This window comes from Gallinula chloropus (assembly GCF_964237585.1).
Source record: "Gallinula chloropus genome assembly, chromosome: 5".
In the NCBI taxonomy this organism is placed as follows: Eukaryota; Metazoa; Chordata; class Aves; order Gruiformes; family Rallidae; genus Gallinula; species Gallinula chloropus.
In genome coordinates, this window is record NC_140090.1 from 5,260,938 (window position 1) to 5,286,460 (window position 25,523).

General features: G+C 41.3%; 1 protein-coding gene across 1 annotated transcript in view; it reads left to right on the plus strand.

Annotated features, from left to right (window-relative positions):
- The window catches only part of LRP1B (LDL receptor related protein 1B), a gene marked incomplete at both ends in the record, with an annotated part of 709,648 nt that overhangs the window by 85,370 nt on the left and 598,755 nt on the right, over positions 1–25,523 (plus strand). The gene's annotated exons all lie outside the window — the stretch shown is intronic.

The window sequence follows — 25,523 nt, forward strand, 5'->3', positions numbered from 1 at the left end:
TAAAGTTCAGGACAAATAGGAAGAGGAAATCTGCTTCACCTATTTCAGGCCTCAAAGGTGCACAACTGTAGTGTTTTTTCATGTGCCCAAGCCTCTAGATGGGTGTAAGCTGTGGGTAAGTGGTGGGGTTTTTATTATCCCAAGGCAGAGCGTATCTGCATGCAGCCTCTATCATCTTCAATCAGGTATGACCCATCCCCAGATTGAAATGCTTGAGTGTGGCGTTGCTGGTAGTCGTGTCTCTTTTACTTCTTTCCTTGGGCAGGTTCAAACAATATTTACTGTGTCTCTAAAACAAGGTGCTTGTAGGAAATCTAAACCTCTGCTATGTTTTCTGCAGAGCATAAAACAATATCTGCAACAAACTTACTCAACGTTATGTGCCTGAAAGCCTGGAAACAAGTTGGCCCTGGGGCTAACAATGCAATCTCTCCCCGTTCCCATCGCTTGAAAAATCTCTGTGTATCCCTTCTGACTGGTCCATGGCAGAGCTGCTTCCATGGATTGCTTTTTCAGGTTAATTTTCAGTTCATGTCAGCTGGTGGCTCCATAAGAAACAGCACAAGTGTTTAAGACTTAACCCCAGAGAGGCAGGTGCCCAGCCAGAGGATAACGGGAGATGACTTTGCGAGATGATACTGCACACCCAAAGTGTTCCATCACGCTCTGTCTAGACTGTCCTTTTCTTAAACCACCCTGTCCCAAAGCCTCTCTGTTGCCCATCAAATCAAAGTGATATTTAAGTAGAAGAGAGAGCAGTGGGGATGCAGTTATAAATATGAATGCCAAATATGACGAGATGTTTAAGAAATACATCACTTGTGAGTGGAAGGCGGCGCAGCCCTGCGTGACGCAGATAAGAACTGGTACTAGCGCCAAGCCCAGCTCAGAGCTTGTGACTTGTGAAAAAAGTTTTGTCTAATGGGGAAAAAAGCTGAAGCAATCAGTGCTGCAAAGTGCTGACTGGAAGAATAAACATTAAAGAGATAAAGCAGACCAGAAGGCAAAAGCAATCAGATTTGTAAAAGAGAGCAGATTCTGATTTTATCTTATGGAAATAAATGCAATAAAAGCTTCTAACTGGAGTTGTAGAGAGTTGCAGAATTTTTTATGCAATAGGAGAAAAAAATGATGCCGGTAGTTGTTTTAATATTTTATGGAAATGCTTCAGCAAATAAATTGAAGTGGTTTTTATTTGCAAACAGAAGGTAAATGAGAGAACTGAAGCTTTTTTTGCTAAATATATTTTTTTCTATTAGATGACTTCACCCTGTGGTCGGGTGACTTTCACAGATCTTTTTTAGACTCTGTTTAAACATCACCAGCCAAGCCACCTCTGAACGTCCAGGACTGAAAACGTTAGGTGCTAGAAATGCTGGCCTCTGTTCTGTTGCAGCACTGGACTTTGTAGCCCTGAAAATCCATGGCAGTGGTTCCCCAAGAAGAGCAGTGCTGCACAGGTCAGGTGTTTTGCGTGTCAGGACTTCCCTGTCCCAAAGTCACATTGGTACTGTGTCCAGGTCTGGGGCCTGCAAGTCAAGAAAGATGTAGAACTGTTGGAGAGGGTTCAAAGGAGCCACAAAGATGATTAGAGGGCTGGAGCACCTCCCCTACGAAGAGAGGCTGAGGGAGCTGGGCTTGTTCAGCCTGGAGAAGAGAAGGCTGTAGGGAAACCTCATTGCAGCCTTCCAGTACCTGAAGGGAACATACAAACAGGACGGGAATCAACTTTTTGGCAGGACAAGGGGGAATGGATTAAAACTAAAGGAAGGAAGGTTTAGATAAGATATTTGGGAGCCTTTTTTTACAGAGAGAGTGGTGAGGTGCTGGAATAGGCTGCCCAGAGAGGTGGTGGATGCCCTGTCCCTGGAAGTGTTCAAGGCCAGGTTGCATGGGGCCGTGGGCAGCCTTGTGTAGCTCCAGGCCTGGAGGTTGGTGTCCCTGCCTGTGGCAGGGGGTTGGAGCTCTGTGATCCTTGGGGTCCCTTCCAACCCATGCCATTCTATGATTCTATGCTTGGCACCCTGGTGATTTCAGAACCTCCCTGAGCATGCTGAGCATGGACCATCAATCTGACCTAAAGGCCAGCATTCAGATCCTGCCTTGATGTTGTGAACGTAAAGCCTGTAGCGTAATAAAAGTGACAGCTGAACAGCAGCACATAGAGACACATATGGCTTTTCCTTTGAAAAGTAAGGGAGCCAGCACGATGCATTAAAGCAGTCATTGCCTTTCATCTGATAGGGTGGGAAAAAATTACCCAACTAAAAATAGTCAGGGCATTTTGCCCTATGATCTCTCTCCATCGCATGGATCGATATGTCCTGAGCTTGCATCCCATACATAAATAGCTTTCATGGGTGAGATGACCTTGCTATGGAATAGATGGATCTTTAATCAACAGACCCCTGGTAGTGTGAGTAGGGTGGAGGCTAACTTAGTTTATAAATAACTGAATTCAATTAAATTCAAACCGAGATAAATCAGAAAATATTCCTCTAAAGCCTCGAGACTTAACAGGCACGGAGACGTCTTAGTGCCACAGGAAACCTTGTGCATAGTAGTGGCATGTTACCAAGCCCTGCCAGTTCTTATGCTTAGTGAATACTGGGGGTTTTTTTGGAAGGGGGAGGGATAAAGACACACCATCCTTTCCTCATTTACCTCTGACAGGTGAAACTGGAGGGGCAGGAGAAGCACACAGCTGTCAGGGATTGTGATGAAATAGGAAACTTAGGGCTTCTGTTATGTTAATGTGCAAGGGAGTTTTGCACTGTTCTCACCCTTAAAATTAGTAATCACTGATGACATCTCTTTCTTTTTGGAAAGTTGTGGTACTTTCATCAGTAAAGTGCTGGGCACGGTGTCCCTGATGAGTCATCAGAAGAACAGAGATTTACCTGCCTGCACTGGTAATTTGGTCATTTGGTCGAATGCTAAGAAAATTGTATTTATTTTTAAAGTTAGGAAAGAATTATTTTGTTCATTTTGAGACTTTGTTACTAAAATGCATTCTAGCCCCCAAATTAATGGAAAGGATAACCATTTATTTATTGTATTTATTTTATTTCCTTGTCATTTTTCTTTCTGCATAATCAGGAAATAATTTTCTTTGGTAGTGTAATTGAAGAAGTTCATAAGAACTGTCAGGGTCTATGGTTAAGTAACACAGAGGGCAGGCAGGAGCAGTGTGCTTGTTTGTGTGTGTGCATGCAACATGTGGGGTACAAGTGGGGTACCTTCAGGAAAAAAGACCCTTCATGCATTTTTCCTCCCTCTCAGCGCCAAGTTATTGCAGCCAGCAACGAAGCAAGTAAAAAACATTTGAAGTGGGAGGAAAACCTGAGTGTAATAACACAAAAACTCTGCAGCAAGTAATGTCAGGTGTGTTTGGATCTAAATTGTACCTGGAGTGTGCTGGGGCTGCTTTGTGAGGAAATAAAGCTGGTTGACAGAGGATAAGGTACTTCACATGTTGAGACTGCACCAACGTGTGCTACAGAAATGATCCCAGAGTCCACAGCTACACTGATACTCCAGCATTCTGCACTGCATTGAGTTGTTGTGATTTCCATGCCACGGGCTCTTTGTGATTCTTGGTGCATGAGCCAGCCTGCCCAAGGAAAGAGGGACCGATAATTAACCCAGGTCATTAGGACAGCCAAAGCCGGCCCAGTCTGAGGGGTGTTCTGTCACACTTGGTTTATTTAGCTTCTGACTTGATTAATACCAACTTTTATTAAAACTTCAATTTGCAATCTTCATACCGGTTTTAAGCAAAGTTCAAGGAAAAGATGTAAAGAATTAGAATTAGGTGAAATCCTTCATGTCCTGATTTGATTCCTGCCGACAGGAGAGTTGCAGAGGAGAAGAAACATCCGTGGAAGTACAGAATGCAAATTGCTCAGCACGCAGCGAGTCCTGACACAAGCTGGGTGTTAATTTATTTAAAGCTCATGATATCGTAATGAATTCAGGGTTTGCTTGGCTTTGAGGGAGAAACTGTGCATGTTATCAGGTAGCAGTAGGATACAACGTTCAACTGGTTAATCTGTCCTTTGGATCGTGGATAAAGTCCACGCTTGCTTCCTCCTTCAGCCTTTGAAAGCTGTGGCATGGCTCCTCCAGGATAAGATCAAATCCTTGTAAAACTGTGCTCTAGAAGGGAGGAAAGATGGAAAGAAGTCCATTACGTAGGTGAAACAACATCCTTTCAGTGTCGGGCATACCATGTCTTTTCATTGAGCTGAATCACAAACTCAGCTGAGGAAAGGCTGAGCCATTTAAATTTTATAGCCATATAAATTATAGATGGGAATCATTTCTGGAATAGGGTGAATTACAATTGCCACGTTCAAACCGACCGTACAGGTGGCAGCTGATGGTTAAATTTTGTGAGATGGTGATCACTGGTAATAGTCCCTACTAATAATTTTATTTAAATTTAAACAATGTCCAGAGACTTCAGTTGTGCTGAGAGCCACCGTGTAGTTCTTTGCACAGACACCTGAAGAGGGACCTTCTCAGCGTTTTGGAGTAGGGGATAAGAATTGTTATTATGCTCATTTTAGAGATTTAGATTCTCATTTTAGAGATTTAGAGAGAGATCATGCAATTTGGAAAACGGCTCCTGGGAAGTCTAAGGCAAGACCACCACACCGCTGTTGTTCAGCAAAGATGAAATCCAGTCAATAACTGTGGCAGATGCAGTTTTAACTATCATGCTCTTTAAAGCCATGCCTTTTCTGGAAATATTTGGTGTTACAGGTCAACTCATGAAATGCTTTGGTTTAAATCCTTCAGCAGTTTTTTCCTCATGGTTTCAAAGTTTCATATCTATTGGTCTGTAGCCACTGTTCAAAGGCAACTTTCTCTTACTTGGTGTGCCTGTGTTACAGCTTTTTGCTCTAACGTTAGCTTTGAGTTTGGTGTGTAAATTCTCCAGTTTTCCACCCCAAGTCCATATAAGCAGAACAGGAGAATAATAAATATAGCATTAAATATGCATGACCCAGTAGTGTGTTAACCACTTTCATGTGCACCCAGTAAAATGGAGAAAAGCAATTTGTGTCTAAACAAGGGCAGCGTTTCTACGTCGTGGAGGTCACTGGAACACATTGTACTTATTAGATACACAGCAACCTCTGTAGGAAGTTGTATCCCAGCTAAGCATGAGCAAACCTCTAATGGACAGGCAGCAAATATATCAGCTGATTTGTAAAATGTAAATTTTTTATGAGTAATAGGGTTTTAAAGCCGATTTTGATTAATGAAATGCAATCTACTTACTCCTTCAGCAGTCAGCCTACGAGCATCTAACCAACTAATTAGTCTGTTTAGGTAAAGTATTAAGTCTGCCTTTTGTTTAAAAATAGGAAATAGAAAACCAGACCTGCTCTGGAAGGTAGGTGCAGTGAGGAAAAAACCTCACGGCATGAATGACCTAATTAGAAAATACAATAATTATATAAAACTTTGCAAAGCTCTGTAGTTCTAAACAGAATGACTATTTCAATCTCATAAGTGAAATTCTTAAGTGGAAAAAATGGTGGTGGGGGTGGTGGGGAATATCTCCCAAAAGGTAGATGTTTATATTTTCTGCAGACTAAGGCAAAGGTGGTTTTGTGAAATCAGGGAAGGTCACAAATGTCACAGATGGACAAATTCAGAAAGTTTAAGGAGTATTTTCTCTTTTATTCTTTTAATTTGCATTGTGCCCCTGGTTCCTTCGTATGATCAGTTATGGGTTGCACACCACGGCATTTATGAAATGGATCTCTGAAGTGGTGTGCTGGGAAAGATGCTTCCAATGAGAACCTGCTGAAAGCCATTGACACAGATGTTGCCCATGGGGCACCACAGCTTTTGATGGTGTTAATGTTTGCAATGGGAAGCGTTGAAATGGATTTGGCAGGTCTTGTTTGTTCCAGTTTTACCATTCTTCCTAGTTTTACTTTATCTTGTCTATCCCATTAAACCCAAAAGCCCAGTCCCAAACACGTTCAGTTCCAGCACATCCTCTCAGAGGGATACAGTCATAAAAGACTGAAAACCGCAGGCGATTAACACCAACGCCTGAATGAACCACCTACCCTGGGGTTATATTGTTACATGCCTTGATTAATTAACAAAATCCGAGGAAGAAAGGCAACACCATACCCCCATCCTATACCATTGTTCCTCAGATATGGTGACTGGAGAACAAAGACACTTTGAAAGGCAGCGAGATAACACTTTCACAGGGATACAAGAAGGGAGAGTGGCAGAGGCAGTGTGGATGGGACAAATGGGGGTTCATCTCATTCCCCACGGCTCTTTAGTTTTCTGAGATAGATGTACTGGCTGGGCTCTTTCTTTGCAAATCATGATGATGTCCTCTCAACCAGAGATCAGAAGAGGCCAGGTACCTGCATATTGCTGTTCATACAGTCAGTCCCCAGCCCTCAAACACTGGAGCTGTTAAAACACTTCAGAATGGTTGCATTTCTTCTTGCACATGGTTGGCCACCAATGATCAGCAATCGCTCTGCTACTTCTCAGTACTATCAGTTTTGCATAATTTGTCCTTTACATTTATATTTCCTTACTGTGCTGACTGCTGCTCGGGAGAGATGGTAATTCTCCAGAGGCAAGATGTGGAATGATGGCAACATGATGCTGAACCTCAGTCTCACTGTGCTTTCCTGGTGTAGCTGAAGTTGCAGGGTTTGTACAAACGTAAGCGCTCCGGTTTGTCTGCAGCCTGGTAAGATCTCGTGTCTGGGTGACTGCTCTGCTGCTGCACAAGTGAAGTTCAGTCTTTCCTCAGTGGAGAGACTTTGTCAAGTAATTTCTCTGATTCAATTTAACATAACCTCAAAAATAATCTGAGGGTTTTTTTGTGTCAGAACATGTATTTTCTTTGCTAGTAGTTCCTTTCTTTCAGACGGGTGTTTCCTTTCTTCTGGTGGAGGGTGTCCCTGCCCATGGCAGGGGGTTGGAACTAGATGATCTCTAAGATCTTTGAAGTCCTTTCCAACCCAAAGCAGTCTATGATTCTGTGATTGTACAATCCCTTCCAACCCAAACCTTGATATATTTCAGATAAATCTCTTTTCCTCTGCCCTCCTTTCTCCCATTAGTTCTCACAAGAACATGTGTTGATTGTTTTTTACTAGTAGTGCCAAGATCATCTTGGCAGCGCATCGATGTTTCCCTTAGGAAATACCTTAATTCTTCCAGGAAGAGAGGAAAGTAGGAAAAGAAAAAGGTTATATATCCATTATATTTCTAAACCAATCTAAATTATCTGCTTCAGTACATGTGTAGACAGGACAGAAGAACAGAGTCAAACCTGTTTTCTCTTGTTTCAGAACCTTTCCATTATTGCACATCTTGATAATTTCTTCAACTGAAGAAACTTCTCCAAAAAAAAGTCATAGAATCATAGAATGGCATGGGTTGGAAGGGACCCCAAGGATCATAGAGTTCCAACCCCCCTTGCCACAGGCAGGGCCACCAACCTCCAGGCCTGGATCCACACAAGTCACAGAGAAGCCCTCTATTTCTCCATTGAGTGTGATCGGACAGATTCGGTACATAAACACCGTTTCATCCTGAAACTCTGCTAATCCATACATTATTAATTTCAGTGTTTTCTCAATCCTACTTAGGATGACTTTGGTAAAGATCCTCTGGCTGTTACTCAACATGCTTATCCTGCTAATATTTTCATGATTATCCCATTCTCTCTCTTTTTGGATGAGAATTAGGATTTATTCTTCCACTACTCTGGAACCTTCTCACCCTTTCAAATATCCCAGGGGGCTCTTTCATAATTCAGTTACTGTTCCTCTGTAAAAGCTCAGGCAAAGCTGCTTAGCAAATAAGTGAGATCACTTCAGAAAAAAAAAAAAACCCTCTGGATTCACCACTTTATGTTTGACATATCAGTACCACATGTTGTTTCGCTGGGGTCTCCAGTGCCTCCCCTTCCTCCTGGTGCCTGCGTCAGCGAAAATGCCTTGCCAACCAAAAAGTGACATAAGCTGTGTATCTTGGCCTTCGCTTTCAAGCACTGTGTTTGTAAAGTCTCTTAGTGCATTTCTGCTTTACATCCTGAGAGATGTTTTTAGCTCTTACCCTGTTTAATACCCTCTGAGCATTTAGAACACGACGACTTCACATCAGAAAAGGTTTGTAACTAAGTCCAAGGAGTGAAAAGTTGCCATCTTTCCACAGAGGAGTGGCAAATCCTCAGATCAGGACAATGCCTGGAAGTCAGTAGTGGGGATGGAAGTGGGGAAAACCTCTGCTTTTATTCAAAGCTTTCTGGCACAGTGATACTGGAAAGTCTCTGACCATTGCCCCAAGAACCTACAGTGTCTTGGCATTCTTTTTGATGTTCAAACAGCGCGACTGATGCTGCAGCCTCCTCTGCAGATGTAGAAGTACACAAATCCCAAGAATATCCATGGAAACACAGAACAATTAGGGTCCATATAATAACTGAACCCTCTCCAGTGTGCCTCGGTTGGTGGAAAACCCATCTGAAACGTGGGGATGAAAAAGCACTGAAAAGTCACAGTCAGTTCGTGTCGATGGTTCCTCACTGAAATGTCTGAGCACATTCGTCATCGGGGCTCGTTTGTTTTTACAAAATGGACAAATGCTTTTTGCCACGACGCCGTCAGACCATTTCCACAAGTCAGAATGGTTGTACATTCTGCTAATGTGTTACTGGAATGAAATCACGCTGCACATTTAGCGCTGGATTATGTGGAGAGCAGCCAATACTTGTTGCATTGATTATGAGGTCTATGCCTAAGTAGTTCTCTTCCTGATTTATGAGCAATGCATTATCATTCATTGAGTGACAGAGTAAGCTACTAGCTTTGTTAATTGGACAGTAAGCCACACTTTCATTCTCATGTTACAGTGTTTTTTTCATTAAAAAAAAGAGACATAGCTAACATTTAATGAAATGTTTAAATAAATAAATGGAGGCAGAAGTGTTGAATATAGACCCTTTGCTTGCTTCAGCAGAACAGAGTAGTGTACAGTGTATTTATTAATTAGTCTGGCAAAATGTAATTAAAGGGCTGTAAACTCTGTGAGGAAGTTAACCAGCCTTGTAATAAATACCAATTTATAGGTACGGTAGGTCAGCTAGTATTAAGTAAAGAGGTAGTCTGCATAGAAACTCATTTGTAGTGTGGAGACAATATAAATAAGTTATCATGAAAAATACAGCTGACCTTGCAGATTCAAAGGCAGCAGATTGCAATGTTTTCACAAGTTCACGTAGCTTTTTTATCTCCTAGCAACTGTATGTCATTTACATATTTTACCCCATCGAACATCTTAAAGAGATTTTCTGATGGCTGTTGTCGGAAAAAAAGTCATTGTAGTGTAGTTCCTGGAAGAGTGTGGTTTTTTTATAACTGTGCTTAAAGTCTTTATGGGAAGCTCTGAAGCTGCATAAAAGATTTTGGTGTAGGAATTTGATAGTAGAAGCACTTTGAGTTATTTTGTGGTGTTTGCAAAAACACTGGGGGTCTGAGTTCAGGAACTGGTGCGGCTCCTGCTGACATCAGTCTGAGACGCACCACTGTAAAGTCTGTGTATATATATATGTGTGTGTGTATAAAAATATAATAACTTTCTTGATTAGGGTTTTTCTTCACTAGTTTATCAGCAGAGTTCTGCTCATTAATTACTTTATGGTCTCTGCAGTATCAGGGCTTCAGTTAACACACAGAGCTCCCAGCAATGGCCAGGAGGCTGGGGCCGAGGTCTGGCACACGTAGTAGTGTTTCTGTCAGGAGGGTTAGACACAAATTAGGCTGTACCTATTTATTTCTGTAGCAAATCTCTTCGTTCTTGTACTGGTGATGGTAATAGATGGTGAAATTACAGAAGACCGTGTAAAATGCTTGTTCTTTTCCACACCAATGCCAGGAGAATGCTGGGTCTAGATAGAGACTTCATCTAAAATACATGAGGAGAACTGGAAGTCTGTTGCTGTATCATCAGTCCAATGTTCTCCTTCCTGTAGCTGAGATGTGAAAAGACTGTACAGGACTTGAGCTGCTGCGATGAAATACGACTGGATAGACCCTCTCTTGCTGTAGCATATGGAAAATCATTGGAGCTCGTTTGAGCCTCATCACCTGAGCCCATGAAATCACAAGTACTCTGCTCAGAGATAAATCTGACAAGAGCTGAACTCAATGCCCTAAACCCTCATTCGCTCACAGACAGGAAGGTTAGGGAATTTCAAAGCAGAACTGGCGTTTGCAGAACTCTGCTGATGACTGAGGGCTGTACCTCTGAACGAATTGAACAGGAGAGTGAAGGTGCTGGTAGTGAAGCTGCTATCAGGCTGGCAGCACTTGCAGAGAGCCAGGGAAATGACTCAGGCTCCAGCTTCATGGAACGAAACGCAGGTGTTTCAGCACCAAGCTCTGGCTTTTCCCTGCGATATGCACTGGGAAGCTGTGCTGTCCCACTGGAAATTGCCCCAGGCTATCCAGAATTACTTCTTAGTGGTCTGTAACTCAACAGTGAGCCTAAGGCATGAGTGTGGTACCTGCCCTGCCATTAAGCAGTTAGTTGTGGTTGCTATAAACCACTTTTCGGTCCCACCAATTTTCTATCAATGTAATTGATAGTGTGCTTGTTTCTCTGTCCCAGCAATTTGGTGTAATCAATTATAGCACCCCAGTCAGAGCAGTTGCTTCATGAATTTTGTGAGATGACACAGACCTCATGCAAGCTGTACAAAATTACCAATTATGGAACTAGACAATCTTTTCTAGGATGCCATAAAGTGTCGTTATTTACCCTAGAAAGAGAATGTCTAAACAGATCGGTTTCTCATCAGATGCCATTGCTCAGGGATCTGAAAAATATGGAAATGCCTGAGTTTAAATCACCCGTATGCCTGAAACAGCATAAGAAATTAGTTTCTTGAGCTATTTTTATGTTTTTCTAGCTTACAGCTAAATCATGTATTATGGTGAATCATTAACTACTGACTTTTATAGCTAATCCTTATATGGCCCATTTTTAGCTTCGATGATATTTTTGAAATACAAGATTTTATAGACTACAAAAATGCATCAGACAATGCAATTATCGGTTTGCAACATGTCTCCACGTTTAGTCTTTCTCTGGGGAAAATATATGGGGAGGCTGACCTTTATTTATAGTGTGCTTTGTACTGTACTTTGATTCCTTCTATAGCCTCACCTTCATGGGGAGTGATTTTCCCATCATTTGGGAGATGCACAATTCAATTCCTACTACACATAAAATCCCCGCCGATTTGCTGTGCGGACCGAAATAGCCTACATCTGCAATACCAAGTGCTCTGCATTCATTCCCTGTCACCGGGGAGGGGACAAATCAGTTCAAACTGATTCCTGTCAGGATAAGATTGGAGGGGGACATATCTGTTTGCTTGCTACATTTCAATTGAGAGCAAGTCAGGCCTTTCAGCTCAAATGCGACTTCTCCTGTAATTTCTTTGTACGGAAATGCAGCTAATCAAATCTTTTTCTTGCCGGAGACAATGTAATTTTATGCTTTGATTTATTCTGAAGCATTCGATTTGTAGTTCTCCCTGGTCCCAAAGAGTCCTGTTGGAATTGAATAAAGCAGTGGATAACATCCCGATGAGAGTTTTCTAGTGGGAAATAAAAGAAATAAAGAAAACTCCGCCAGAAAGAGATCCTTGATGAAACCTGGGGCTCGGAGGTGTTTTAGCACATGGAACTCTTGGTAACACTGACAAAATGCAGATAAAACCCAGGATGTAAATGGGCAAGCCTGTGGGTTTAACTCCATAGGTCTATAAACTCAAACTACAGAGAGAGAGTTGGTTCTACACAAGGTTCAGAGGGTGTGGGACCTCCTTATGCTGCCAGCAGAGAGTGCCTGGCATGGCCAGATTTGAAGCCTGGCTCTCCTCCTTAGAGCTGTTCTTTTGTGTAACATGCTGAAACAGGTTGTAAAATAAAATGGGAGAGTAGGAGCAAGATTGACGGTGCAGGTACCACCTCCAGACCTGGCTGTGGGGAGCTAAGACAGCTGGGGTGGCCTGGTCTGGTGCCTCCAGACCTTATATTGCACTGGGACATGTCTGAGCTGCAGGAGACACTTGGTCTAGTCAGAAAAATAACAGCTTGGTTTGGGGAGGGGGGGATTCATGCTAAAACTGGGCAGCATTCTGGCCCTGCAACAGGGAAGGGCAGCAGCGAGGCAGACAGTGAAATCTGGTGGTACTTTGCAAAGAGACAACAGAGGGGGGGTCCAATGGGACCTCTCAGAATTACTCAGAGCTCAGCTCCTTCTCTTCATAGTTTTTAGAAATGGCTCAAAATACTGTATTTTTTAGTGAAAATAAAAAGACCACTTGGTGGGTCAGACAGGTATACATTAATATTGGATGATCTGATTTAGATTGATGAATCGAGATGCTTTGGTTAAACTTCAGCTAGCTGAAACAAAATCATTTGTTTCCATTTTTCGTGGAACTGACAGCAAAAGTCTATGTAAACTTTATTTGCCTGGAAACTTCACAAGTAGCTCTGCTATCCACTGAGTTTCTGGGGTTTATGTCTAGGGTTTGTTCAGGATTAATCTAAGTCTGTATGAAGATGATACCTTTGTGACTCCTACATGCCAGTACCACTAAGGGCTCCTGCATGGTACTCAGGGAACCTGATAACTTAGGGGTCGGTCTCTTTGAATCCATCAAAAGAATATATATAAAAAATAGAAGATTTCAGTGGGGACAGCAGCTGGGTGTGGCTGGTCGCAGTGGATGGGAGTCTGGGGCTGGAGGCAGGGATAGGGCAGGAACGCTGCAGGAATGGCTTGGGATGAAGGTTAAACTGGGTCCTCAGCCTGGGAATGGGATGGAGAGCCCAGGAGTTGGGTGAGATGTGCTGGGTTCACATTGCTTATGGGATGTGATGGTAAAGAGATGCTAACTCACCTGTGTGGTGCTGCCCAGGTGTTGCTAGGCCAGTTCTCAAAAAGGCAATAAATGAGCCCAGAACAGAGAAAAAGAAAAACTGACTCATGCTGAAGCTGAATTTTTAATCTTTTTGAGGTGGTGGATGTAAAACTAATAAAAAGAGAGAGTTTTGAGCTTAATTTAAAGATAAGCCTCATCATAAGCACTTGTCTTGCATTGTATAGGTACGGCAGGCAATTCATTCTCGTATGCAGATGTACCAGCAAGGCTGGGAGTATTATGCAGTAGGCAGTGGGTAATGATGCTTTAAGGGAGAGAATATAGCATTTCTGAATTTTTCACAGCTCTCCCTTTTGTTCTTTGTGGACAGGAAAACAATTAGACCTATAAAGCCCTGATGAGGCACAGGGATGGGCAGCCACATATCAAATGCCTTTTCTCACGGGGAAGGTTAAAGCATTGTGGGTAAACTTTTTAAATAAACAGAAGATTTATTCACAGTAGTTGGGTGCTTTCTTCCCAACTGAAGGCAGCCTTTTAATAAAAATTACCCGTTTCCCTCTTCCCTTGCAGCCTCCGAGGGCGTGCGGCCGCAGGGGCGAGCGCGGGGAAGCGCGTTCCCGCTGGCTTTGGATGCCTCACAAGTCTTTCTGTGTGTGCCTTAATAGCCTTCTGAGGGAATGAAGTCTCATTTTGTGCGACTCTGAATTTAAATCCAGGTCACAGAGATGTTAAATAGCAAATGACACATTTACTGTGCCACCCAGCTGCCTTCTGTAATGCAGCAGGAATGCTTTCTGAGCAGGGACAGTATGCCAATATTAACTTACATACAGGTTGTTTTGTTGTGGATGCTAATGTTAAAAAATAAGGGGGGAAAAAAAAAGATAGGGATGCAGCTCACATTTAAATAGCTACTTATTCCCTTTGCACCTTCTTTTCTGAAGTGCTAATGCTCTTTCCTGACTGAAGAATTCCTAAAACATTAGTTCTTTTCGGTTCAGACCTTGACATTTATGTTTATTACACCAAAAAAAAAATAATTCTGGTTTCCAGGTCACCAGAAATCAAGATGATACTGTCAATATGCTATTCTAACTCCTGTGCTTAGTTAAAAACCTGAATTGCCTCTTCGGTTTATGATACTGCCTGTGATATTGTCCTTTTGTAAAGGCACATACTTTATTTCTCAGGGAGGAAAGCAGTTTGTCAGAGGCTGCTGCATTATTGCAGCCTTACGAGCAAATAATGAAGTTGGACACCTGCATTCTGTACAAAAAGGCTTTTATCAGGCAGATGGAGAATGTGCTCCAGGGCATCAAAAAGGCTCATCACAAGATAGAAGAGATGGGGATATTGGGGTGTTCGCTACACAGATGTCCTTTTCTGGAACAGTATTACAAAATACATGCCCACCCAGCAGCTAAATTGACTTTTGACCAATAGATGGAGACAGAAAGTGTTTCTCTTCTTTAACCTCTATGATTCATTCCTACTGAGCAGATCACTTTACCTACAGTTCCCTCTCTGGTAGCAAGTTTGTTCAGAGCTGGTGGGTTTCTCTTTCCCCCCCTCCCCCAAATAAATATTATCAGATGAGGGATTTAGCTCTGCTGAGTGCTTTCTCAAGCACCACAGTTAGTTTTCCTGGGGTTCGTGATGCTGTTCTGATGCTGTAGAACAGCTTTTCAGGTTCAGAATTTCAGGTTTGCTTCATGTTTTTTAACCTCATGCAACACTCAGGGAACTTCAAGTCTGGCAGTCTCTGGCTTGCTGATATTAGGAAGTTTTCTTTAGAAACCTCAGGGCCCAAAGCATATTTCTTCTGGAGAGAGGGGAACCCTTCAGCCCCTGGGGTCTGCAGCCAGCCTCGGAGTACACCAGGGTCACTTTTACCCACACTGGTAACATGTCCAAACCTCTGAGCTAACAGCTCAGGAGATGCATAGAAAACCATAATGACCTGGTATGGGCTGGTGGAGCATCAGGCTTCACCTTTCATCTTGTTAAGCATGTGTGTGTTATAGCACCATGCATTTGCTATGAATTTCACAAGTGTCTATTCCTAAATATGAAACAACTCAGCTACCAAATCCACAGACATGCTTTACAGGCACTTCCATTGCCTGCAGTGGTATTTTTCATGTGAGCAATTGAAAACACAGGTGTATATGTATATGCATCTGTATATGTACGTGTGGGTGTGCATGTGCATATATATCTAGCTAGGAGATTTTAGCTATGGTTTAATACTCCAGGATTGAAGGTGGAAAATCTAGATTCTGATCCAGCAGTATCACTGCTGCCTGTGTGCTGGAAGTGTAGCTTCACAGGCAGAACTGGAGAAGGTACCACACTTTGGAGAGATGCAATCTGTGGCCTCAGTGTAGAGTTTCCTTCCAAAGGCTTTTTCCCCATATGCTTCCTCTACATTTCCCTAAATTAGGGGATTGTGGGCAATAATTAGGCTTGCCTTCAGGTTGCTCAGTTGCTGGAGTTTTTAATTTAAAAGTCAGTCTTGTATTGTCACTTACTCTCTTCTGAATCTCTCTGCCTTTTAGGACTGACTTACCCCAGTGTTTAAGGTAGATATTTCTTCTTCCATTTGCCATGAGTTTACCCCTTTCTTCTTTCTTCTGTCTTCTAATTGACACATTTTAAAAATGTACATTTATTCCCAAATCCTTGTTAAGCTCTGTCACTGTTGTCTTATCAATCTAATGTAGATAAATGTGTGCTAAGAGAAAAAAAAAACATCAACCCCCCCAAACCCCAGTAGTGTTCTGTCATCTGTTGAAGATGTTTTCATGTGCTGTAGTGCATCAGTACATATTTCTGATCCACAAATCTAACCATAATTTCAGTTTAGCTCTGATTTCCTCAAACCACAAGCTACTGTGTTTAATTTATAAATTGCTTCTTATATATTCTGCTCATGGCTGGTGAATATAATTAACATTTTCTTGTGAAAAAACCTGTACCTATAAATATCAGGGCCATGACACACATTATTAATTAAAAAAAAATAAATGATGGGGGTTGTTGGTTTTGCAAATATATAAATAGCCTTCCAAAAATGTGTAATAGATGTTCACATCCCCTTTCTAATATGGATAAATACATTTATTTTATGTTTGTTAGGAAGGGGATGTGAGAATGCCGTAGTAGTACTGAAGTATCACAGCAGGATCAAATTAATGAGACCCAGAATCACTGCTCAGTACTAAACAGCCTTTCCTGTGCATGCAGCCGTTTTCAGTCCTGAAGGATGCATGTGAAAAGCTTGTGTTAACATATAATTTTTAGCACAGGATCAAGGCAGTCTGATATCTATACCCTTTCACTACTATTTATTTTTCCTTGGCAAAAAAAATATGCTACTGCCCTTGAAATAGTGTTTGTATGTCTTTGGAGCCGTTAGAAATGGTCTTTTAAAGGTGGTCAGTTAAGAATTTGTTGGGAGTTTGAGTCATTTGGATGGATGAGGGCAAATTCTAAATCCTCAGTAGTGAGTGGTCTGTCTCAAACGAACCACCAGAAGCTGGAATTTAATTAGAAACATACATGCCAGAGGTTGAATTTCAGTGCAATCTTCTGTCTGGTCATGGGTCGGAAAGTAAACCAACTCACTTCAGCAAAGTGCAGAAATTAAAGCCAGAAATAATCTGTGTGAAATGGGTTGTAATCTGGCCCTTTGAGTGAATTTGTGAAAAAAATCTGTGTGACAGTGGAGCAAGTTGGCTGTTAATGATGCTCCTCTCTTCTAGCTGCTCCTGGCTTCCTTGGGTTGTCTTAAGGTTGTCTCCTTGCCCTTTTATGTGCGACTTTGATCCCAGTATCTATAGGAATTCCCTGGGCAGCTGATAGGGAAAGTTTACCTCTTACTGCTCATCTTTTCATAATTAAACACCGGGACCTAACTTTGAAAACTTACATACAAACAAGCAACAAAACTCATTTAAACACAACTATGTTTTTAATTACCCACTTACTATTGATCTTCTCAGGCTTCGGTGGTAGTGGAGCCGCAGCATCATGCTCGCCTGCTGCCTGAGGATGTAACTTTGGGAGGATGAAACCCTTTCAAGCGTCATTTGGATTCTTGCTCCTGGGGCTGCATTTTCCTCTCTTCTCCCTGGCGAGGAGTTCTGATAGATTTTCTTCTTTTCTTGGCTAGATGGCAGATCCTTGAGACCTTTATTCTCTGACGCTCGCAAACAAGGCTTTTTCTGCCCTATGAAATATTCATGAAATAAAACACTTACAAAGATGTTACAGGACAAATAGTGTTTAGTCCTGGTTCCAGCCCCTCCACCAATTCATTTAACCCTGTAAAGGTGAAATTCAGCTGGGAGTTAACACAGAGCAGTGACTCAGGAATTAGGTAATGAACTCCAAAACAAATTGGGGGGGAAGCATGTGGAGTATGAAGTTGCTAATAATTTGCCCCTAAGAACAGAAAGGTTTTGTTTAAAAATAGATCTTACTGCAGCTAAGTGTGATAGGCCGGGCCTGAGCAATGTGAAGTTTTAGCTTGTATCCAATGCACCCTGCACCCAATTTTGTGTTATTGTGCCCAACTAAATTTCGCCATCAACAAGCCCACATCAACTGGGGATTTGATTAGGACAAGAAAATTGATTTTTATTGGGAGTTAGGGTTTATTTGAACCCACTAAAGAGAGGGTAGCCCTGTATTTCTCCTTGATTAAATGGGGAAAAAAAGCCTGGTATCATACAATTACACCAGAAGTGACATTATGATTTATTGTGTCAAACCTTTCCTTCTTAGAGCACCACAAAGGTCAGTGACAAAACAAGTCTGCTGCACAAGATCGAGAAAGAAACTGATAGTGTGAGTAAAAGCAAGGAATGTAATGTTTAATTTTAAGTTTCCCTTTTTTTATGGCAGGGATCCAAACCATAACATTTCATTAAAAAAAATAAAATAACGATATGCAATGCTTTTTTCAAAGGACTCTGGTTGCTCTCCCTGCAGAATTGGGGTCAGGGCTAGAAATGTAGTTAAGGGGATGTTAGAAAAAAATATTTGTAAATTTTTTTGTATGAAGCAACCGGCTCTGATGGGACTCCCAGTGTTTAATTTTTTATGCAAAAAGGGGATGGGGTTTTCTTAGAAAAACTTGTGGTGGCACATGTCGGCGTTGCCCTGTTATGTCGTGCAAATTGGTTTTGATTCTTCAATCCTGTCGTGTGATTAGAAGTCAGAAAGCACAGCAGATGCCCGAGCTGATAAATTTTGTAAATCAACATTATTTGTAAGTTAAGACTATAAATAGCAGAGGAAATAAATGGCAAACAGGCAGAAGTCTTAAGATAATTGTGCTTACAGTGTATGCTCTCGAGTTGCTTCTGAATTGAATTTCTCATTTGTTTTTAAGTCTAACAGTATGATTTTTATACAGCCTTAGTGACACTTACAAAGAATCACAGAAGGCTTTTGATCATTAAACAAGTAACTTGCTTTGATTACCTTTGCCCACCTCTAACAGTAAATATCATTATCTTTAATGTGAAGACCCTGTCTTTGGGATGGAGAGCAGCTTTTTTCTTGTACCTCTTTTTTTTTTCCAATTTCCCAAAGTGTTTTATAAAGCAGCTTCTTTTCATGTTGGACAGTGGAGAGCAACAAGCACATAGCCCAAAAGATCACTGAGGTTAATAGTGATTTTTCAGCTGACTGCAGCGATCTCTGATGTGGCTGGAAATATTTAACTAAGTTTTCAAAAGCTGTTGTTCCTGCTGGTTGCGTTCAGGAACCCGGTGCAGAAAGGCTGAAACTAGTCAAATAAACCGATTGTTCTATAAAAACAATCAGCAAAGTGCTAGAAAATCCTATTTTGGCAAGAAAACACTCCAGCTTTGTTCTTCTTGTGTTAAGATGTTATGAAGAGCCCTCAACAGACCTATAAATTCATGTTACATGAAAGTTCATCTCGTGACCTCTGTGCACGTAGTGTGTAATCTGAAACACTGTCCATGCTCTCTCTTCTCTTGTGCATTCATGGCTTTGCCTCTCCTGATCTCTTTTTACAGGAGGTCTCCATTTCATACTGGTTTAGGTGATTCAGATAAATTAAAACAAGCACCTCTACAGACACTGTTATTTCAGTTTATATGACATATTCCACTTTACCACAGATTGCCTGTGGTGCAGAAATCTGTTACTCATGGTAACGAGTTCTTGCGTCCAAGACACAAGAACTGTTGGGTTTGTTTTGGAAGTTTTCTGTCTTTTGGGTTTTTTTAAATTGATTTAAACCACAGTAAAAATGGTTTATTAGGTTTACAAAGTCTCTTCACTAGTTTAGCTAGATTAATTTAAAATCATGTAAAGTCAAGTAGTAATTTAGAGTAGATAAACCCTTATTTTTTCCCCATCTTCTTTCACATGTGCCTTGTTGTTAAGTCCTGTATGACTGTGTATATTACATGACATATTTTGGTATAATTTAACAAGAACTTCTGAGCTCTTTCTCCAGCAGCTGCAGGAGATGGCCAGGTTTTTGAAATAAGATAGTTACAACTCACTGTTGTAAAAATAGTACGTACTATATTACCTAAAGATCATGGGAACTAACCACATGCCCAGTCAGCTAAATGGATAGGAAACATCTCTGTCTTTGAAACGTAAAACACACTGCTCTAAATTTTGTTCTTGTTATGGTAACTGGGAGTAACTGGGTTGACTTCAGTAATGCCACATTTGGGAATGAAAATAGGTCAGCGCCGTAAGAATATCATTGCCCAAATCCATGATCTGTGGACAGAAACTTGACATAAAAAGTTCACATTTCTGGGGATCTATGCTCATATATTTTATCAAGTCACTGTGTGTGTGATGGGAAGAACGTGGCTGCAATACAAATAATTACTGAGAGAGATTGGTAATCTTGCATGACAATAATTATGTGGTACAGCTGAGTGGGACGGATTAACATTCCTGGATTAGCATCCCTGGATTAGTATCCCTGCCTTCTTTTCCAGCTTCTTAAACCAGACTGTGATGCCCCTAGCAAAAATGAATAGAGTGGAATTACCCAAACACTTTTCCTGGATTCAATCACTTTTCAAGGTAATATTGAGGGAAAAGAAGTTCAGAAAGATTCAGTGAAAAGACTAGACTCATTTCCAGAGAAAAAAACCCACAAAAACAACTTTTCAAAACTTATGTAGTGTTGCAACTCCAGGCTCTTTTGGTAGGATTCAATAGGAGACTAACTTAAATGTCAGTATCTACATGCAGCCAACGTGTCTCATCTGCTGCGCCAGTGGAGACCTGATCGATAAAGCCAATGAACCCTGGGGAGTGGCTGGGCTCTGGCTCCCCGTCACGTTGCTCTGCAAATTCCTCTGCCTGCATGGGCTGGGTCTCCGATGGCGATGGGTTTTTAGGCATCTGGCTCATGTACAGACACATGCATGCTGGTATGGAAATTTAATTCTTCTTGTACTGCAGCTTTCTCTCCATCACCTCAGTCCATCACACTATTTTTGAGCTTATAAACATTTAACTCCATCTTAACGAAGTTGAGCTAGTAGAAGGTCCCATATAAATAATTTAATAATATGTCTGAATGAAATGACTGCTATCTAACTAGTAGAAATAACAGAAGTGATTAAATTAAATTCAATATACACATTAGCCACTGAAATACATTGCCATAAAAGAAAGAAGAGTGTGGTCTGAAGAGTTGTCTCTTTTCCTCCCACAGCTTTATAATTATATCTTCAGGGAAATGCCACAGCTCAGCATTTAACGATCTGCCATCAGAGACATTTATGAGGAGATTTTCAGGGAAGTAGAGAGTTGATGGTATCTTTTTCACAAAAAAAAAAGCAGACATTGAATAGCCTGGAAAGTGTCTGCTGAGAGAAGCATTGATCTATATATTTACATATCATGTGAACTTAATAATTCTAAGTTTTTCCCCCAAGAAAATCCACAACAAGGTCATGGTCTCCCAGGAAAAGTTTGGAAAATAGAGCATAAATCTTGGACAATGTCAATCTGTCACTGCCCTACAGCAGTTTCATATGGTTTGAAAGAGCACAGCTGGTCAGTTCAGTAACTCTGAATGTTTTCTGTGAGGGATGGCTCCAGCAAAACCCAGCCCCTTTGCAGCGCCGAACCACGGGGTGTACTGGAAAAGGGGGAGCCATTTGCAATGTAGGAAGCAGTGGAATGAAGTGTTCATGCAGAACTAACAGATGGCATGGAGTAAACAAATGGAAAAATTAGCAAAATACTTTTCCTGTTGCCAGATTGTAAATCGAAGTGAAATATCCTTTGTAGATCTAGCTGGGACATATATTGAGATTTTACTGTTGATTTGAGCTGAAAACTAAAAGTCTGGATTAAGACTGATTTGTTAAAATCTCAGCTCCCAATTTAAAATACGTACATAGTTTTCTCCATGGACTAGGAAAAGTGCACTGTGGCTGTCAAGTGTTTCTTGGACATTTCAAAAGATGGCTTGTGTAAGTGCTCATCTCTCTGAGCAGATTAGATTGGCCAAAACAATTCTGAGATGCAGAAAAAGATCAAGTACCCTGAAGAAGAAGAAGACGACAAACAGATCTGTGAGTGCATTTATTTGACTGACTGAAGCACTCAATAAGAGTTGAAGAAGTCTCTTTAATTAAGTTACATGCACTCCTAATCCAGTGAGGCAGGGATTGTCAGATTCCAAGTGAGGTGGTAACAGCATCTATGCTTTGTCATTTGTAGTGACTGTTTATCGCTTGCATTTGTCCCAGTGTAGATGGTCAAATAGATAAATCACAATCATTTCTACTTAGACCAAAAAGCAAAATACTGTATACTCTTATGTTTCATCCATTTTTAAAGCACCAGCTCTTACCAACCTCATTCATGGACTTGAACCTCACAGGATAGCACAGCCATAGGTGTGAGAGTGACAGTAATATTCTTTTTTTTTTTTTTTTTTTTCTTTTGGGCATCCTCTGCTGTAGCTCATGAACAGGAGAGCCTGTCATCTCTGCTGGTATGCTGCAAAGCAGGAAGTAACCAAAGAAACCTGGTTTAATTTGACACAGTGTTTGCCAAATGGAAGATGGCCAAATTGGTGGGAAATCTTCTCCCAAGACCTCTATGTTGGTGTTAAAAATCAGAAAGAGTAGTTAGTAATACACAGAAATCACCTAATATATCATCTGAATTATATACTTGGAAATAACATTGAGTCTTTTAATATTTGATTGTTTTTTTTCTTCTAGAACTGTAATTACTCTGGGAATATTGATAGCATAATTGTAGTAACAACCTGGGTTTTCCAGTACCAGTATTTGATCAGTATTTGACTTAAAGATCATTAAACCCTGTGTATGTGCGTATATATATGCACTATATATATACACTGTATATAAACACATAAACTTTCTTTCCTTTTCTTTATCCTTCTTTTAAAATGTTGTAAATGCATGCGTAGCTCTATATGATTTGTACACTGTAATTAGAGGAAGAAAACAGTATAATTAATAAAGAGTAAAGCTGATTTTAATCCAATCTATTATTTTTACCATGACGATTAGTTTGAGTGGCAAGATTTATTCCTCACTCAGCATACTGAAGTGCTTGTTTTCATGCAGAATCCCTCCCCCAGGAATCTATATGTTCAGGTCTCACCAGATACACTGCCATTGCGATGTTGTTTTGTTGTTATTCCACAGATCTTGTGGTATTGCTGATGGTGGTGGGCTCGTGGCCATGAATTGAGAGCCAAGTCCAGTTGAGTAGGGTGAGAGGTTTTAAAGTGTCAAGTGTAGTCAGACTGAAAATTTTAAGGTGGGGAGAAGTCACCAGAATACCCTAAAACAACGTGGGCTACAGAAAGTCATCTGCTCATTTTGGATCCGTCTTGAGTGGTTGTAGGGGAAGTTCAGTAATTAATGACAGAAATCTCTCACTGGCTGTACTAAGAAGTGGGTCGGGCCTCTGCTGTGATGCATCAGTTCAATTGATCCAGCAGCCAGAACGATTGATAGGGAGGCATTCAAACACTGCGATTCAGGCTGATAGTCGTTAGCTGGGCTCACAGGCCCTGCCCTGTCATTTGTAGCCCTGCTAGGCCCGGGAGGAGCTGTCGGGCCTCTGAACTGTACAGCTCCATTCTTCATTTCTTAAATTTTCCCCTCGAGAGCTATTACCAGAGTTGCCAGCAGAAGGTAGAGTGAAATATTAAAAGTATAGTGTGGTAAATAGGGACCCTCAGAGGGCGATAGCTGTGCAGGATGTCAGATCATGTCCCCATGAGGGAGAAGGGCCTCAGGCTGGAGGTGCTGCCGCAGGTGAGGCGGAAGAGACGAGCAGGAGAATTAAATCGAATCGATGGAACTGATTTAAGTTGCATCAAATTTAAAGCGGATATATATTTGTGTGCTTGTTTGTTAGGAAAGATGGAATCAGTTCTCAAAGCCACCCTTGGGGGCTGCGCCGGCCGCCCACGCGCGGTGTTGATATGCAGTGCCAGCAGCAGGCTTCTGCATCCCAGAGAGCTGGAGAGTGAATGTCAGCTCATTTAATCTTTGTCAGCGTGGTCCTCCCTCACTTCATCCTCTGAAAAGAAAGTTTAAAAGGATGCATTTAAAGAAATGTTTTTGAGATTCGCTGGAGGAAGTGTGCTTCTTGTTATCTGCCTGGTTTAGTTTAACCCATTGCTCTCCAGACAGGTGATTTCGGAGTCACCTCCAACACCACACCTGGGACAGGTCTTCTTGATACCGATACAGTGATTGCTCTGTATCTCAGGAGGAAAACAGTTACGTGTGTGCTGGGCAATGCTTAAAAACTCAGTATTTACTGTGAGGTAGCAAATCCTAGGACTTGGTGTAGCTGGAGTCAGACCCATCCTTTTCTGTCACTCAGATTTTCTTTATGTATGTATTTGTGCAAGTGTGTGTATGTATATAATGCCACTATCTCTCTCTCTCTCTCTCTCCATGTGTACTGAGGTTGTTAAGGAAAGGAATTGCTATGGTCTCACATAAATAACTATTTTAAATTAGTATTTTCACATCTGAGTTCTGCTGAAACAAGTGATTCTCAACACTTTGGTGCCTAAATATCTGACTAGTCGTTTTGGAGAGTGTGCTGAATATATCGGTGCATTCATTGAATCCTTTGGATGCTCTTTGTCACTGCAGGAGGACTGGAGACTTTTACAGGTGGGAGGGAGCAGCTCGTGTAGTCTTTCCTACAGAAGCCTGCTCTCCCATACGAGAGGTTTCTACTTCCCAGGGAGCGGAAGACGGCACACACTGCTCGGCTTTATTGCAAGGCACTGCACCAGCTGAAGAAATGGATCCACTCATTCAGGACAAGTAAGCAAATTCAGCTGGCTGATGAAAGGAAGCCTAGACAACGGTGTTCAAACACTCGCTCCCATTTCCTCCCCCCTTCCCCCCAGATGTCTGGTTTCAGTTTTAAAACATAATAACATTTCATTAAGGAGCCATAGCAACCCTTCACTAATTTGTGAAGAGTACATCGTGAGCTACATTCTGTACTTATCAACATTTGAGCACTTTAGATCTTGTTTCATCTCATTAGTGGATGTTTATGGGACCTGAGGGTTTCAGCACTCTCTGACTCATTAGTCAGCCTGTGGCGGTGCAGGTTATATACTACAAGAAACGATTTCCCCAGCCTTTAAATGCTCGCACAACCTTCAACAGAAGTTCAGTTGGAAATGTTTTCTCACATTAAACCCTCAGTCAGAAAGGAATGTGTGAAGGTGTGTTTTTAAAAAAACCTCAAAACCCGCCACTTAGTATAACACTGTGTATATCAAAGTCATATTGTGCTCGGTCGCAGACAGCTGCACCATGGAAGAGATGTCATTTCAAAGGGCTGAATATTTAAATTGCTGGCTTTGGAAAATTCAGCCACGGGATGGCATTTACAGGAAAGAGCGAATCAGGAGAATGTGTCGTGTTGGAAGTTGTTTGGTGTTAACATCAGAAAGAGTAGAAATCCGGTTTTCCCACTCATTTACTGGACTGAAGCCTTGTTTTTTGCCCCCTAGACGCTGCAGTTAATGTAGCTTTATGCATGATCTAATTTGTATGAAAATAAATGGTCTTTTTCCTCTACTAAATTCATTAAGTAGTGCACCGTTTAGTAAACTGTCAGTAGCATCTGTTGGAGAAAGGCAAATAAAATACTGGTGCGGGAGGAGGTAGTTTGTCCAGATTACTGGCATGTAGTTTCAAGCATGGTGAAAAAACTCCCTGGGTGCATAATTTAATAGGAAATAATCCACCAATCTGCTTTTTTTGTGGCTTTGCTTCTAATATTGCTTTTCTTCTCCATCGTGATGTAGGGTTTACTCTGCAATGCACTAACAAATAGGAAAAACAAATACGAGTGTGAATTAACAGTGTGATGTAAATGACGGAGCAGGAAATGGCATCTTAAATTTGTTTACAATATGCTGCAAGTCAAAGCATAGGAAACTGCTTTATTAATAAGCAGTTGATAGTCATGTTAATTAGGAAATCACAGGAAAAAAAATGTG